Here is an 18,165-nt window from a genome sequence, read left to right on the forward strand (position 1 = left end):
CTAATATGCAAAATAGCTTAATTTTTATGGAATACAAAAATGTGTACTTACTTTTTGTTATTGAAAATACAAAACATACGTTGTTAAAATAAAAACAATAGACTATAGTACAATAGACTTAAAAAAATCGTCGATTATAAGTTCGATAACTCTTCCGATTTTTGAAATATACAATAATGGCTTATGCTTTACGTATTGGTTCAATTCCCCAACGATGTTTTATTCGTATATGATATAATACACCATACTCACTGGCTAAGTAGTATATATGTATATATATATATATACACAAACAGTACGCTTAATATCAAATTACATGGTAGATTGTAAAGCAAAATAAGATGTGTTAGACAATTCATTTTCAAATATTTCAAATATTAACCTAAAATAAATACAACAGAATGGCCTATATATTAAAGGGTAAGAGATAATTGAGACAAAAAATGTTGTAGTCAACTATTTAGCAACAGCGTGTGCTAAAAATTGTAAGAGTAAATTACTGTTTACTTTAATGTACAATTTGGGTGAACCACCGATCAAAAATCAATAATTTATCAATATTAACTATTAATCATTTTTGGTAAACAAATAATTTTCTGATGCATTACTGTACAAGATCAATTAGTGTATGATTAGCATTGGAAAGCTTAAAATACTCTTTCTGGTAGCTAAAAGACCCATTATCGGTTAAATTATTACAATTGTTAGTTCAATCTTTTATAAAAAATTAGAAAAAAAGTACTTTAATTAAAAAAAAAAAACTGTAAACCTGGTTTAAAAAAAAACTAAGCTTTACAACAAACATAACTTGTTTATTTTTTATGGTTCTTTTAGAAAGTTAAATGTTCGAAATTATGTCTTTATTTTTACGGGTTAAAAGACATTAGCGAGACGGCGTAAGACCAATTGTATTTAAAATTTACAAAAAAAAATCATGTAAATTAGAGAGAGACTTAACGCTTTCGACCCCAGTAATTTTATGAGTCTATTAAAGGCCAAGCGAACGGAGTTTTTGTTGTTGTTTTATTTCAGAGTTAATGGCCGATTCTCGTAAAACTAACGAGAAAAAAGTAGCCATTACTTTCGTCGTTAAAATGCGATTAAAATCATTTTCATCTAAAATATGAGTTAATTACTAACAGCACACCGTCGATAAACAATTGCCAAATTAAACAATAACAAACTCAATTAATTTATAATGACGAAACAACATCAAATATTATACCCGTCCAGAAACTAATACAACCTCCTAACTTCCAAGAAGAACAACTGCTATCACATGCTAAAATTTAAAAAAAAGGGTCAACCCACAATATTTTGGAGCTGTTGTTGTTTACACAGCAATACCCAAACAACAGATAATAAATAATAAATACTCTACCCGACAAATCGTTATTTAAACATATCTTAATCACTATTTTTTATATTGCTATTTTTACAACATTGAGTTGCCGGCGAGATTTTGTCAAAGCCCATAAACAAGTTTCACTTTTAGTAAATTACCATTTAGCGTGTATTATCTGAGCCACTATTGAGAATAACGTTAATGTTGTACATATATATATATATATATACACATGCAAAGCTTTGATGTACAAATAATAATAATGACTTTTGTTATTTTCACATCAAAGATGTTAAATATACAAGCGTTAATAAAATAGAGCTTATGTATTTGTTGACAAAAGGCTTTTGAGCGTTTTTAATATTGGCTTATTCAAATATACACAGAGCGGAAGAAGGATGTGGTACGATTTTGTTGTTTGCTCACTTGACAATATATCTTTTGCATATAATATCATCGAAACAGCAAAACTCTGCACCGTGTAGTAAACACGGTAAAAATAGCTTAAACCGTTTGTAGTACAGGCGGCTACAACGATTGCAATAGCTTTAAATAAACTACCGGGACTGGAATCGTTTACACGACTGCTTTGCGTGACGACATTATAATATCGATTCGGCTAAGACACATACCTGTAGTGAAATGTGTACCTAACCTACAACTGTATCTATTAAAACAGACGTAGCGTTCGCTGTGTTTGATTCAATATAAAGGTAGTCAAATAGTAAGAGTGTAACTAAACAAACGTAACTATAATAGGGTTGATAAACATATTGATAACCATTTGATTAATATTGATCGCGTATTCGTTTGTAGTGTGTTCGCTTTAGATAAACGAAAAATTAATTACATCCATCCGTCTTCCGAGAATCGGTAGAATTCGAAAGAGGATGTACAACGATCAAGTCAAAAGACAAACGGTAATCGCGATGAGACTTTTTTTTCGACAATATTATATACGGTATGTGAAAAATGCTACGGATTTTCGATTTCGAGGCAAACACGAAAAGTGAATCTTCACACCGGAAACCGTAAGCGAGTGCGAATTGACCGGAACCAAATACAATATAGCCATGTTCCAAGAAAGAGCAACCAGAAAAATCGTTCCGATCGGAATTATACAGAGCCTATTTACTAAGAGGACAAACATGGGCAATATTTGAGAAAAAGTGGTTTCATTAAATTTCGACCGTGTCAATTTGTTTCAAGGTTAATTCGTAAAAGCTTCAGGATATTTTTTTTAACGTACACAATTTTTCGTAACGCTATAATTGTGTGGTTAAAAATGATGTAAAATCCGATTACAAAAATGTATTTGTTGTTGGAAAGAGGAAGACTTCCCACAGGATGCATCGGACTTCCATTTTGAAAATCGGTCATTAACTCTTGTGATAGTTTTTTTTTTTTAAACCGTCTAGTTATTAAATCTTAATAACACTAGACCAGAAGCTACGATCGATGGCAATGACTAGAAGATAATCTAAGCTGAAATAGTGCGCCCGGCAGACACACTTTTCAATAAGGGTTCCGATCGTATAAGTATGGAATGTATACATATATATATATGGGCGGAAGACTAAAAGTTATTTTTTATGGGTTCTACAGTCTTCTAGTGTTTCCCGTGCGTCTGCGGTGACAGGTGATTGAGTTTTTTTTTCTACAGTATATATTCGAGGCACTTAATAAAACGTTGTCGCAGTGGCGACGTTGTTGGTGTAACAAGATTGAATTTCCCCCTTAATAAATCCGGAAAAAAAAATATATATATATATACTTTTTCACCACCTAAGCGCCGTTTCGCCACCGATACACACACATGCCTACCTTTGTACGGGCGATCCGTGTAAGACACGGAGAACGATTCACCGGGCACAAGAATACGTTTTCATCATTATTCCACCGCATTTGTCTTTATCGGTTGCACGCAAAAGCTCACACACGCACACAAAAAAAAAAGTAAAAACATTCTACCTATTGGCGTCGGCGGCCGGCGACTAATTGTCGGCTATTATTCACGCACGTCGTAAAGGTCTCCCCCCAGCCTTTGAAAAAAGGGCACCGGTTTGATTAAAAGCCATCGTTGCGATGTTGAAAAATAGTTCACAGGACATGCGAGTTGCGTGTGTGTGTTGAAAAAATGGTCAGTCTCGGAAGCAATCGATATAGCCAATACTATGCACGTTAGTGTCAGTGTATAGAATAATAAGAAATGTTGTTGTTCACCACGGCACCGAGAACTTTTAAGTGATCAATGGAGGACCAAAGTATAAAGTCGAGACATGGGTGCACAGGAATTATTTCTGGAGGCTGCGCATGTGAAAAAACGCGTTAGATACCTCATGGCAATCACACTCTTAAAAAAAAAAAATATATATATATACATACTAATACTAATAAAAATGCTAATAAAATACTAATACTGCGTTTTATTAATGTAACATTTATAGTAATATTTTCTTAATGAGGTAAAAGTTAAATCACAAATAAATAATTGTATTTCTCGAATTTTAACGATATCAGTTTTCTTATGATCATTAATTATGGGTAATTTTTCAAGAATGGAATTTAGGACAAATTCTCTGTTTTTTTAACAGGCATATTTTTAGTCTCAGTCATCACAGCTACAATTCATGATAATTTATATTCCGTCTATAACATACATATGCAATTCTAATAATATATTATTAATACCGGACCACTATTATCATCAAACGGACGACTGTGGAAAGAATACCAAAATATAATAATAACAGTGTACTATAATATCATATCATTTCATTTCCTATACTAAGTGAACCGCATCTAAAATGTTTTGACTGAAGTCGCCTCTCCCTAATTTGGTGCTCTCTACCCAACATTGTAATGTCACCGTAACGGCTGACAAAATAAAATACTATAACGTACAGTGTACATTCAATTAGTTAAATAATTTAACTAAAATTGTATTTTTAAGTTTTATTCAATTATAAATATGTTTAGGTGTGTTTGGTTACAATATCAAAACATATTTATTATTGTCACCAAACATTGGTCGAGGGCTTTTACAGAGCGCTATGTTATTATTATAGAATACACACTGTGCCTTGTTAATTAAAACAATTTTCATATTATCACAAACATGCCTATAATATTTTCGGAACACTCCAGTCAATTTTATCACAAATAACACGAGCTCCATAATATGTTAAAATTATAATTGACGAATTCGATTTTACTATGCGTCATACCTAAACTAATAGAACAACATTACAACGAAAAATTAAAATACAAATAATTTAATAAAAAAAATGGCAAAATATCAGTTTGGTTTGGTTAAATCTAAAATCTGCATGCACTAATAAAAAGACGAAAATTTACCGTTGAACGATAACGGGGTAATATTGGACATGTCGCTTCTATGTAAAGCTCAATTGAAACTCTTTTTTTTTTTTGTGAACGAAAAAACTGAATCTATAAAAATATAATAAATCGCTAAAATAATGAAAAAGGCCGGAGGTAAATTTGACATGTTCCTAGAACAACCTAGCTATTAAAAAAGACGGGTGGCTGCCCCAACCGTCGATGGAAGAGAAAGTAAAAAGATCAATGTAAAGGAAAATACTAGGAGTACAAGTAGACAAAGAGGAATGGGTAGCATAAAAGTGCGCGGAGTAAACCCAACGGTCTATAAGTATGCGAGGAGATGATTTAAAGCGTTGGAATCAACTAGAGTGGAAAAAGGCGACTAAGAAAAAAGGAAAAAAAACATTTATTAAAAAGAAATCTAAAAAAAAAGTTTTTTTTAGTACCAACATTCAACTCACTATTTGTGTTTCAAATCGATGCAATCAAAATCCATACACGGTGTTCTAAGTACAAAGTAGAGTTAAAAAGGCAGGCGATTGTAAGGATTTTTTTCAGCGAACTTAGAGCCTCGAGAACGTCATGTTTTTTAGAACTTAAGAAACGTCACACTTACATTTTATGCAATATTATTGTTTTAGATGTTCAGTTTTTAATCAATGTGTACATCGATACTGTCATCTGACAGGCAGCGGCTTTGGCTTATAAACCACAAATTTTTCAAAACGTCAACGTCATATCGCCATATCAATTTATATATATATATATATGTATATAAATATATATATATATATAATATCGTGACGTTGGTGGTGGAACTTGCGAAATCCGATAAAGTATGACATTGTGGGGCGGCGTATTCTATTACGGTCCAAACGGCGAAGGCCACATAAACTGATTTTTCATTCGGAAATGAAAACAGTGACGGAGGAGGGCGACAACGGAGCCGAACGGAATAGGGTCTACACTTTGACACATTTTTAACTTGACAAAATGTTCGAGGCTTATTTAAGGGGAAAAAAAGAACAGCTAAGTCGTCACTCCCGTTATTCTGACAACAACGTCGTAAATACAATAGTAGCTTTAAAAGTAATTTTTTTTTATCTATTTTAATGTTTACTACATCTATCTATCCTTGTTTCTTTCTAGCCCCAACTCTATTTCCAGGGTGATACTACTCCACGGCATACATTCAGATTTTAATCTTTCAGGTCAAATTTCATCGAATATCCCTTCTTATTCTTCGTTTAATATTATAACGCCACATTTTGTTCGCAATGTCAATTTCGTCAAGATGACGTTGTTGGTGGCAATCTGCTTGAAGGCGGGGGATCTTTTATATCGACACAAATATAGAGAAAAGGGGTGTGACATTATATTGAGTATATCTATATTGACTATATCCTATACAACTGAGGATATGGCCGGGAGAATTGCGAAATCATTCGAGTGCCAATTCTTTGCCCTATATCCATTTATTTAATACCAATGACGAACTCACAAGTAAAATAAACTAGAGCTCAGTTTCTACAAGTATCATTGACCGTTTAAATAAAATATAATGCCGCTTTCCAATCTTTATCTAATGCAATTTATTTGGCTGTGTTATTTCGATTTACGAAGTAACATGGAACTCTATATGACATTAATTACAGATTAAAAAGAATATATGGTATACGGGTCTTCGCCGTCCGTCTTGCGCGTGAATCTTTACTGTTATACTTAAGCGTATTCCCGGCACGTTTTCTATCTGCAATACTCATCTCCAAATTGTACCACAATAAAATTACCATTGCCGCATGCCGTAAAGGTCAGATACTCATATCATTTTCCCCGTCAGCGGTTTCAACGACCTTGTTCTTGTTGTTATTATTTGGATGATGTATCCCGTCGTTCCTGCCGCTATAATATTAAATACCTACTTTTACAATCCAAACACAAAATACATTTCTTAGCATTTTACGACAATTAAAATAGCAGTGAAAACTAATCAACTGGCAATTTGAGACGGTCGTGGCACAGAGAAAAAAAATTACTAGTTGAATGGGTATACCATTACTTTTAGTAGAAATATTTGTACTGTTTATAGAAAAGCATAAAATAATAAATTAATGTTTAATAACTGTGATGAATATTGGAGTTAACAGTTTAAACACGTAATCACAAGTAGCATAAAATGTCGGGCATTTTTATTGGTTTCCACAACTATTAATAAATCAAATATTTCGTCCATAAAAAATAAACTAAAACACAAACATTCAAAGCCGTAGAATCAGTTGCTTTGGTATGTTAATTTGCATTCCAGAATTATTTCTAATAAAAATGAACTAATGAACTAATTTTTAATATTTATAAAAAAAAACCTATTTAAGATAAATGTAAAGAATATATTATTATAATAGGGAAGAGAATGGCATAGAATTGGATGAAAAGTATATTATTATGTTTTATAATTTTATTTTGGGAATTTCTTATATAATGGTGTACATAAATACATTGCCGGATGACGGTCATTGGGCACGTGGCTGTCAACGTGTTAAGACGAAATTTAGTGATTGGTTCGTATACTTAATTGGGTTATTCATTTTAATACTACGGTCTACTGGTATTTATTTGGGTTATTCGGTCATTTCCCGATTGAGCGCAGTTAATCATCGTGAAGTTTATGCAAATAAAGTATTTGCAATCACACTTCCCTCTAGTACAATAACGCCACGTACGGATTTTATAAGTATAATAAATTGCTTTATACGCCCACGCCCGAGCACTGAGCAGCCGTGGCGGATAACTTGCTGAACGAGAGACACTGTCGTTTGTTCCTTAAATAAATGTCTTGCAAGTTTTCCATTCATGTTACAGTACACGAGGCTTCGAAAACCCTTGAAATTAAACGTTCCAGAATATTAAATTGTACAACTGAAACTGTGCAACGATTCTAAATAGAATAACAAATAAATACTAAAAAAAAATATATATATATATTTATTAAAATGAAATAATAGCATCACTATCACTATATCCAATAAAAATAAATATTGTTGTATTCAACAAAATGTATAAAATGTAAAATGAAACTCACCTGATGATTGTTAAATACTGACTAGCTTAAAGCATCACACAGCCAAAATCTAAAAATAAAGTAATTAGGTAATTAATGGAGGGAATATATTTAATTAAGGAGTAACCCATATTTGATCTGAGATCAAAGATATAATTTATTACATGCATAGTTATGTATTATGCAATCCGCAAATATATTTTTGCAAGATTATAATTGTTGACAAATAAATACATTGTTGTTTTCCTCAAACTAAAACGACAGAAAATGTACCAAGTTCAAATGGATAAAGGTTAGTGATTTAAGTTGGCGCGATTGTGTGACAAGTGAGAATTATAAATATTTGTTAAAATAATTAACTTTATTGTGTTATTTAATTTACAACATAACAAACTGATTTATTCTTGAATCGATTTTCAACAACACGCCTTGACTAGTATAGGAGGAGTATTAAATATAAAATACCAAACAACAACAATTTACATAATATCGCAATAAATAAAACTTTTAAGATATCTCCCACCAGACTTATACTATAGCATAACAGCGACAAATTTCTCTAATTTGATAACATGCTGCTAACGTCTAACAGCACAAATGTATTTCCTAAGAAAATTAATTTATGCGCATACTTTTTTATTGCGGAAACGTAAAAACTGAAGTTATATTTTAATAAAACTATGAATATCTAGTGTATCATTCCGTTTACATAAATGATTATATTTAAAGAACATTTGTTGGTCGAAAAACAAATGTCAAGTAATAAACATGGCTAGCGCTACTTACTGCAATACACAGAAAACCTGTTTGATTAAATCACCCAGACGTCTGCAGTAATAACACGTAGGACGCAATATTTTTTAACCAAGTGTAATTTTTACAAATAAGGACACCACAGCAATAGTGTAGTTTCATCACAGTTTCTTTTGAATAAAAGCATACCCAAAAATTTACCTAAGGAGACAGGTCAAAATTCTTAAGTATATGCCGCATATAAATAATTAGAAAAACAAATGTAATTAAAATTTATAATAAAAACTTTTGTCGCAATTAATATATAATAATTTCTGGCTTTTACCATTCAAGTCCTTCGCCAAAACCACAAGTTTCCTCCATCTCATTCGTATATTTCATAGTAGGTAATATTAATATTATAACACCGCGACCTGAAAACGATTGAGCGGTTTATTCGTACACCGAAATTGCTTTTCTTTATTTTATTTAACCGTCGTCTGACTCAAAGACATCTGATGATTAAATGGCTTTGACTGTATTGTCTTGGTCGGCAATCAATTTTGGTCGTACGACTGGTCGCAAAACTAAATGAAACTGTACACGAAAAAAATCACAACTTGCTGGAAGTAAGTAGTGCTGGAAGAGCTGCAATGATTTTCACACGAAACTCAATTTGATATTTTAACCAAGAAATACGTTAAAAAAAGTAAGATGAAAATAATCATATTTGTCATTCCGTGAATGGTATTTGAATTATTACTCGAGCCTAGTGAGATTAAACGATATTATCATATTATATTATTAAAATTATACACCTACGTCGAATATCCATTCAATATTTTTCTCCGTTACTACACGTTGTAACAACGTGCTACGACCGGACACACTTTCATTCATAATAATAATAATAATAAAACATAACAGTATGAGAATCGTGTGTCGGTTGATAAACGGCGTACAGCTGGTGTGCGTAGGACAAACCAGTTCCGCCCTTCAATGTGATCGCCAGTTTATATACTTTATAGGATTGGAAAAAAACATATTACCGAGATTTGCCCACAACCTACGTGTGCACGAATGAAAAACCAATCTTTGAAAACTCCGTTGTACCATTTCATGAAAACCGCAAGACGAAAATGACTAGATAAGTTCAAAGTTCACTTTCTGAAATCCACCTGACCCAAAATGGTTTTAAACAAAAATAATATGAACTGTACACATAATATATAATCAAATACATTCTAGTAGGTATAGCAGATGTTAGTAAAAATAAGCATATTTTATGTTATACAATTTGTTTTTCACAAGAAAAATTAACTGTCTAAATGAAGGTCGCGTTCACGAGTAAGTCGATTTTAAAATGTTGTGCGCGCTTTGTCTGATGACGTTTCAGATGTTTACCCAGATGTAATTAAAACAATAAAGAAATTAATATTTAAAAACGATTAACCATAAAAATAATACACTGCCCTGAGCGCTAACGGCAGAATGTCTGAAATGATAATGTGGACAATATCCAAATAGTAACAACGTCAGTTCCATTCATTTTTAACAAATTTAATGAAACATATAAAAAGATACACCGACAAAGGTTTAATACATCTAATAATACAGTAGATAGGATAGTGTACACTTATCTTGGTGCCGTTGCAGCATTACACGCAATAAAATAAGTAAAATAGTAGTGGTAATAGTCGGGCAAACCGTCTGTCTACTAATAAATTGCAATATAGTACAACGGTAATTGTGTTTTCCAGTAAGTATTAATATGTTGTTATTCAATGGATAAGAGCGGCGATTTCAATTAAAACAATTATTACAGGTGTTTTCAGTGAAATTGAAAAGTTTTCGTCAAATTTTACTAATAACTATCAAAGTCAAGTTTTATTTAATTAAATAATGAAATATCCGCATACCTAACATGTAATGAGTTTTTCTAACCAAGTTTTAAGCCATACAGCGTAGGGCGAAGGAAATGTATGAAAATTCCATATAGACCAAAACAACATTATGATAAAGATTACATATTTTATATACGAGGCTACTATATAATATTTCTCCATAATAAAACTTGGGCGTTTGTTACACACCAAACGGTTGATTAAAATGCAAGAGGTGTCGCCAGGCTCTCGACACATAAATATGCCTACATAGCCACCCAAGAAGGGAAATTCAAATTCAAGTTGAAAAACGTATTTTAAAAACCAAATTCTTTGAAAATACGTGATCTGCCAACTGCTCTGGAGATATGTCTTCAATATTCGTGTTTACTTGATAGACGCTGGAAAGTATTAAAAAAAGGTACTCCACCCATTGATAGTCTAGACAGGTTATTATTTTGTTTAATTTTAAGAAGAATGACGACAATTCCAGCAATTGTAATATAAAGTATATAAAATATAATAAATATATATACATATAAAATAAAATCAAACGCTTTTACAATAAAAATATCTCGCTACCAATTCATTAGAATCAAAATCCGAATCCTTTGAACCATCATGTATTTGCAAGGTATAGTCCCTAACCTAAAAAATACCTTTTAAAACATATTTCTTGTATTTTTGATCAAACAAAATATTATGTTTAAAATGGTTCATAAAAGACAAGATCTTATAAATCAAATTAATTGCATAATAGGCCGACTTATAGTAGAAAAGATTATTAATTGTTACATTGAAAAACGTTTAGTCTAATAACATCGGTTCGCATCTACTACATGATTTGAAAGTAATAATTATATACAGTTAATTAATTTGTACTTAATTGCCCTTACCTCTTAATAAGAAAAATAAACAATATAAATAACATATTTATACAGCACAGCGTAGATGTAAACAGAAATCTTAAAAAGTAAAGACAAATCCTGCTCGAAGAATAAAACTGCGGTACTAGTGCGGTTGAGAACCTTTTTGGTTGTTGACTCCTTCGGGACTTAAGTAGTGAAAAATTATTTGTTTGTAGGGGAAACTCCCAAGACGCAAAATTACAATTTCATCTATGTAAAATAATTTATTGTCAACAAAAAAAAAATGGGGAAAATGTTTTTATTTTGTACAAACGTTTACAGAATTGCTCCAAAACATTTATGCAGTACAAAGCGTTCTTAACATTCTATTGTTTATTCCCCTAAGACTTTGGCATATTCAGGTGGGTAAACCGTCCTCGAAAAGTTTTATTTGAATTGATTTGACACGTGGATAAAGTAACAAAATGAACAAACAAAATCTATCTTTTTTGTGAAAGGAAAGCCAAATCGAACTTAAAACGAAATAAGTCCAACCATTTCACAGTTTCCAAAACTAATTTCATTAAGTGGAAATATCTTTTTAAAATCATAAAACGTCTTTAAACCGTCTAGCGTATTTTGTGAGTTACTTTTTAATTTATTAACATTTTTATCCATAAATCAACTACATTCATAGTATATTACTAGGTTTAATTTCACCCCGTCGCATAGAGGTATGGTGGAGACTCATGGTTTGGTCCAGTTTAAAGTTAAAATTATGTAAATTTTGTTTACAACCTAGTAATGACATTCACATAGTATTTACTTATTTACTCGTTTAACACCAGAGGTGTTTAAAACATTTTGGTATCTTTGAACTATATTATCACCCGACAGAACGTTAACGATCCTTTTAAGTTAATTGAACAAATGAACGATACGTTATGCGAGAACCCAACCGAATAAGCGCAGTAAATGATGTGGCAGTCAAGGTGATAATTATTATTTAGTAACAACCCCATCGTTAAAACCGTTGTCCCTGAAGACAAATACAACGCTAGTTTCACGACGGTGACGATTTCCATTTGAAGTGATGGTTAATTAATGACATTACATCAGTTGTTGTTCTTAAACGAGGGATTACGCGAAACGTGTCATCTCTGTCAGAATATATATACTATATATATATTACATACATATAGTGAGGTGGTGACAGTCGGGATACTAGTATAATATATGCATACTATAGTACTCTGTGTGTAGACACTATATAATAATACATTATACATGGATGGAGTGTCGACCAACGACAATAATAAAATTCAACACAAGTGTCTACTTACCGATCTAGATTAATATTTAAATAACATACATTTAAACACTGTTTACTAGCATTGTATCGTGCTCTTTACCCAGCAGGTTTACACCGACCTTAGTTTTTTGCGGGAACATACTCTCTAGACAAGGTTTACAGTTTGCCGGAATTTTCCTTTTGAGTAGTTACAATAATCTGACAGATGTGTTGAGAGATACTTTTCGAAGAAAACAATAAATTTCAAGCCCACGCATAGTGGTCCGGAAATTAAAAAAAAATAGTGGACAAAAATGAAAAAAAGACAAATATCCATAAAACAACAATTGTTTCTAAAAATAAACATGTTTGGTAAGGTATTACATCAATTCTATGCACAAATAGCGTTATCTGAGTATTGATTCAATTAATTTAGGTATACAATAAGTCTAGTCACTGTACGAAGAAAACTAAAGTAAAACTAGCAATATATTATATCAAATTAAAGCTTAGAAGGTAAGCTGCTTTAAATATAAAATTATAATTAATTATAACACTTTGTGTTACAATTTTTATTCCTAAGTTGTAGAATCAGAAAGGGTAAATATGACTAAGAAAAAACACAATAAATTTTCATAAAATTCTTATATTAGGAGTTTGACCCCATATAATATCAAATATGAACTCATCGACCTCAAAAACATATACATAAATTGATGTATGTCATGAAAATAAAATAATCCTCTTTTTAACTCCTAAAACAATGGGGGCAAATTTTAAGAATGAAATGAATTTTGAATTTAGGATAGATTAGGTTAGAATTGACCTTAAATTTAGGTCAAAATTTTTTTCCACATACTGCAATGCTTTTTGGTCAAAGAATACAAAAAATGTTTAACCTTTAGAATTTTGTTCACTTCTTTTTCTTCCTTGACCAAAAATAACAAACCATAACGATCGGGCAAAATCAGTGGAATCTTCTGACTTATCGGTCAAAGTAAATACGGTCTTTTACAGGGCGTGTATATCGTATCTACTGACCAACCGTTCGGTATGATTGATATAAATATTTGTTAAAGAATAAACTAAGCGATTTTTAAATCGAAATCGAATTTTCCCAGAAGTTCGGTCGGGTGTTTTAATCTCTGCTGCAAAGGTCGTTTGTCAAACTGTTTGTTCACGTCGTCTCCACACCACACTTCTCCACTCTACACTACCGCGTACATAAAATTACATAATGTTGTTATTATCCATTGAAATTTCGGAATCCAGCCGGTATAGTAGAGCCAGACAGACCTATCATTTTGACGGGTGCCCGCTCCTATAACGTCAAACCCTTTGGCTCGTGGACCCCTTTACCGGGCATATCTCCACCGCCGAAGAGCAGCAGAGAGAGGCGTAGCTCGCATCACACAACTCCCACAATACCACTCATTCCGCAACAATGGAAACGACGTAGGTCATCACGATGATGAAAGCTTATTGTGCCTGTCGACTTTTTGGCGTACAAGCGTCCCTTGCATACAATATTTAATGCTTCGCAGTATTCATTACACACACTGACATTTATATATATATATTGTTATTACTATGCTTTATAAAACGGTGACCCGGCCAAACACAATAACCGCTCCGGTGCACAGAGTTCCACCCCTTTACATTGGTCTGAAAACTGAGGCCCCCCCTCGTCATTACCATTATAGTTGGTACCCCTTGATGTACACAAGCAGGGTTGTAAAAAAATTGTTTTTTTTTATACACAAATAGAACATTGTTTTAAACGTTTCAAACTGTTATAAACAATAAAAAATCCAATGTGTTGTTTTTTTTTTTCGTTAAATACAGTCTAATCAGACGTTAGAATTCGCTACGTAAATTGAAAATGACTAGGTATCGAATTACCGATAATGGAATCAATAACATCTAAGCTATTTGCTACATTTTGGAAGAAAGATCGAAAACGTTATTTATATAATCACTCTCAGAATACGCTTCGATGCGAATCTATATAGGCGGTATAAATATTAAATATCGATAAAAATCATTAGGTAAAGGCATTTATGTACCTACAACTACTATGTACCTACATTAAGAGGGAAACGATAAGGTATAATCGTGTTTCTATAGGTACTAATTTGTGGCTATTTTTATTTACCTATACACATACATCCTAGACGTGCTAAATGAAAAAAATCGGCTCAGTGGTTTAGGAAATATAATATAATGTATAAAAACACATCACGGTAAAAACAATACTTCCTTCCTCAGCTTCGCATTCGAAGCTAAAACGTTTTTGTTTTTTTTAAATAATATCGGTATACCCATTGTATTTGCTAATCGAGAACTAGTTGAACGTATCATCATAAAAAGTATAATTATGATTTTATGATAGTGACATTTTAATGAAAACGGCGAGTGATTTGCATGATTGCACGCTTTACACTGCTTTACCACTCGCACAAGTCACAAACCGACGCGTTAACTCTTCCATAAAACGTTTAATTGAAAAGCACACGGGTCACGGACGGTTTTTAATAGCGGTTCACAACGTTATTACGGTCGTCCATAACTCACATTATACCACTATAAAATGTATTTGTTATTTTAACGCTCGCGAAATTAACCAAGAATCTAGATTATTTTAACACCAAAGTTTATGTTGATTAAAGATTTAATACAATTTATCGTATTACACATAGATTTTGATGTTTTAAGATTAAACACTCACGGGCAAGTATATAGTCTTTAGGCTACACGGTACACATTATTAGTTATACCTATATTACACATTGGATAAGAAAATATATCCTTCTCTCGGTTGTCGCACGCAATCGTTTTGGACGATTGTACCATTAAATCGGTACGTTGACAAAGGATACGATTTATAGAGAACTTAACAATTTCAGAAAAACTAGATGTTTTTTTTTTTCACTCCACGTACTTACTTACTTTACTACAGCTTGTATATAAATACACAGTCGAGCGACAAAACACTCATAAATATGAACCCGAATACCTACACAGAAGAATACGGCAGTTTATGATTAGATGAGATTCTTCGAGTGGTAGTTAAACTGAACCGCGATGGAGGCCAAACAATGGTGAGTTTACCGTCCAAGAACAATACTGAGCAATTAGTCGTGGTTTCAGCGTTTGAATTTTATGCACGATCCGTTTCCGTGCAAAACACAAGTAAAATATATACATATTCAGGTTGAAACTCTCAAGATGCAGATGAAACAATCCCAACGTTAAATATTTGTTTTTTGTTAAAGAATATCCTTTTAGACAACGGCCGACCTAGAAGGATGCACATCAAGCCCAGCGCAAGTATAGGCTTTCAGTCTGATAAGCCTGACACTACACAAATGAGCTATAATGAAAATAAAAGCACAAATGTCAGTTTTATTAGATAATATTTTGAAATTCAGCAATGGCAATAGGAAGAATTTCTCGAAAACTACTGTACTAAACGACAATATTTTCCAAGCTGCACCTGTATAGCTTCAAACTTCAATCAGGTTCGCCTTTTTTGCGTTATAATACTATACTCAGAACAATACTACAACCTTAAATTACAAGTAAACGTCGTCCTTGCAACAAATGCCTTCGATTTGTTTTCTATTACTGAACTGACTCTTTCGCATATGGGTAAGTATAATTCTACAGTCCTTTATGCATTGTAAACAAACATAATTAATTAACATTATTAGTTGTATTATTTTTGGGTTTGTTCAATGTTATGCTTTCAACATATAATATTTTTTTACAGCAAAACAAAACGACTCTATCTTAATGTCAACGGTCGTAGGATGTGAATAGGACCGCATGTAGGACTCGCCTACAAAGAAAGAAATCGTACAACTTGCCTTACGATAAAGATTATTATTTGTAGTATTGTCCTCCTATTGTAGCGTCTAAGACGGTGTGCCATCAGGACAGGTGTATGTGTATATTGTTGCATTTTATATTCCTCTCCACTACCGACCCGTCGCTCTATTTCATACTTCGCTGCCCCAGGCGAAGAGGGTGTTTTTTTATAAATCCATTAAATTTAGTATATATATAATAATATATACATTATTTTTTTAGGTATATTTTCCAGTATATACCGCCGTTGTACATCTGGTAAATAATGCGAGTTTCATGGTTCGCCCGAGCTATTGGCCGTAATTCGGTGACGGTGGGGTCGGTTAACAAAAGATTTTTTCGATTGGTTATTTCTGCCAACACACACCGTGAGAACACAGATTTCGTCAATATTATATGGTCCCCGCGTACACAGGAGGAAATCGCTCTAATTTCACAGCCCCACGATCGAACCTTTTGGGAGAAATTCTCATTTATTTTGTCCATTACAATCGGTTGCGTTTTATGAATGACACACGGAAAATCGTATAGCATAAAACCTAGATTCGTACTAGACACATTAAGAATAACACCAGAAATAGGTGTAAATAAAAATGATTTAGGGTAAAATATGAAGCAAACGCGATATTTAAATCAATGGTACTTTGATACAGACATAACCAATGTGTGTTTGGCTATGAAGACAATATCGCGAATATGGTATTTAATGAATTCCATCACGCATGCATTATCTATAGGTAAATAATGGGAGCGAGTAAAGAAAACATGAACGTGAGGAAAAGCATTCTGTTAGAACAATTCTGTTAAGTGTACTCATTGTCAGCTTCTTCCAGTATTAATGGAGGTCGAAAACGGACAGGTCCAAATCCTTTATAATCTTAGACGCACAGCCACTGTAATAGCCGTGAGCTTTAAAAGGAAGTGTGCTACATAAACATAGAGCAAATCTGTTTTGTGGTAGTTACACGTGTCACATTGTAATAACACGAGAATGCTTGAGTGATAAAAAAATATAGATAATATATATATATATATACATATATATAACTGTCCTTTCCATCAAAAAAATAGTCAAGAATTTTGAATAATAAGTGATGTAAAACAAAGACTTAACACAATGTATTTAAAGATAACAATTTAAATTAATCATGATAATGGTTATAAGTCATAACGTAGTAAAAGTCCAGTAGGTCACTTAAAGATTTTGGCAACTCAACGATGTGTTAAAATGTCAAACAATAGTCTGAGTAATTGCCCGTCTAACTAGATAAAACCAACTAACTAATAACTAGATTCTAGTTAGACACACAGGGTGGAATTTTTATTTTAAAAGAAGGTAACATTGTTTTTAAGAGTTTTAAGGCCTAATAGATAAATAAACAATAAGATGTTGTAGGACCAAGGAATTTACACGTGCCAAAGTACATCATCATCCTTCCATTCGAAATTCTTAAATGTGTGTCATTCTTTCAGTCATTCAGACATTGTTTGCCTTACCACGAATAAGTTAAATTATTGACGTAAAAGGCATATTAAACGAATACCTCAAAACAACATCCATTTGGACATATTTGAAATGTGCTCTGTAAGATGATGCAGAGCAGAAAACAAAATTGTACGTCTACTATAGGCTGTAAAGAATGCTAAAGATGACAACTGGATACTATGAGGTTTTATATTATAATGAAAATGTAAAATATTATTAATTAAAATATAAATACCTCCGATGTTTTCTTATTACCCACATGCCTTCGGCAAATATTTTAACTGATTTTATGTTTTTAGTTTAAACGAGT

General features: G+C 32.4%; 1 protein-coding gene across 4 annotated transcripts in view; it reads right to left on the minus strand.

The window, feature by feature from the left end:
• Positions 1–18,165, minus strand: part of LOC126846979 (fat-like cadherin-related tumor suppressor homolog) — a 157,289-nt gene that overhangs the window by 107,059 nt on the left and 32,065 nt on the right. For 3 of the 4 annotated variants that reach the window (XM_050586899.1, XM_050586898.1, XM_050586896.1), the window contains exon 3: positions 7,767–7,815. The exons of the other annotated variant lie outside the window; for it this stretch is intronic. The gene's annotated coding sequence lies outside the window, so the exon portion shown is untranslated. The remainder of the gene's footprint in view (positions 1–7,766; positions 7,816–18,165) is intronic. 4 annotated transcript variants of the gene reach the window in all.

The sequence above is a fragment of the Adelges cooleyi genome, unplaced genomic scaffold (genome assembly GCF_023614345.1).
Source record: "Adelges cooleyi isolate 19-005CV unplaced genomic scaffold, UGA_ACOO_1.1 ACOO_flye_CR_arks_rails_tigmint_CR_PRNA_9, whole genome shotgun sequence".
Taxonomy (NCBI): Eukaryota; Metazoa; Arthropoda; class Insecta; order Hemiptera; family Adelgidae; genus Adelges; species Adelges cooleyi.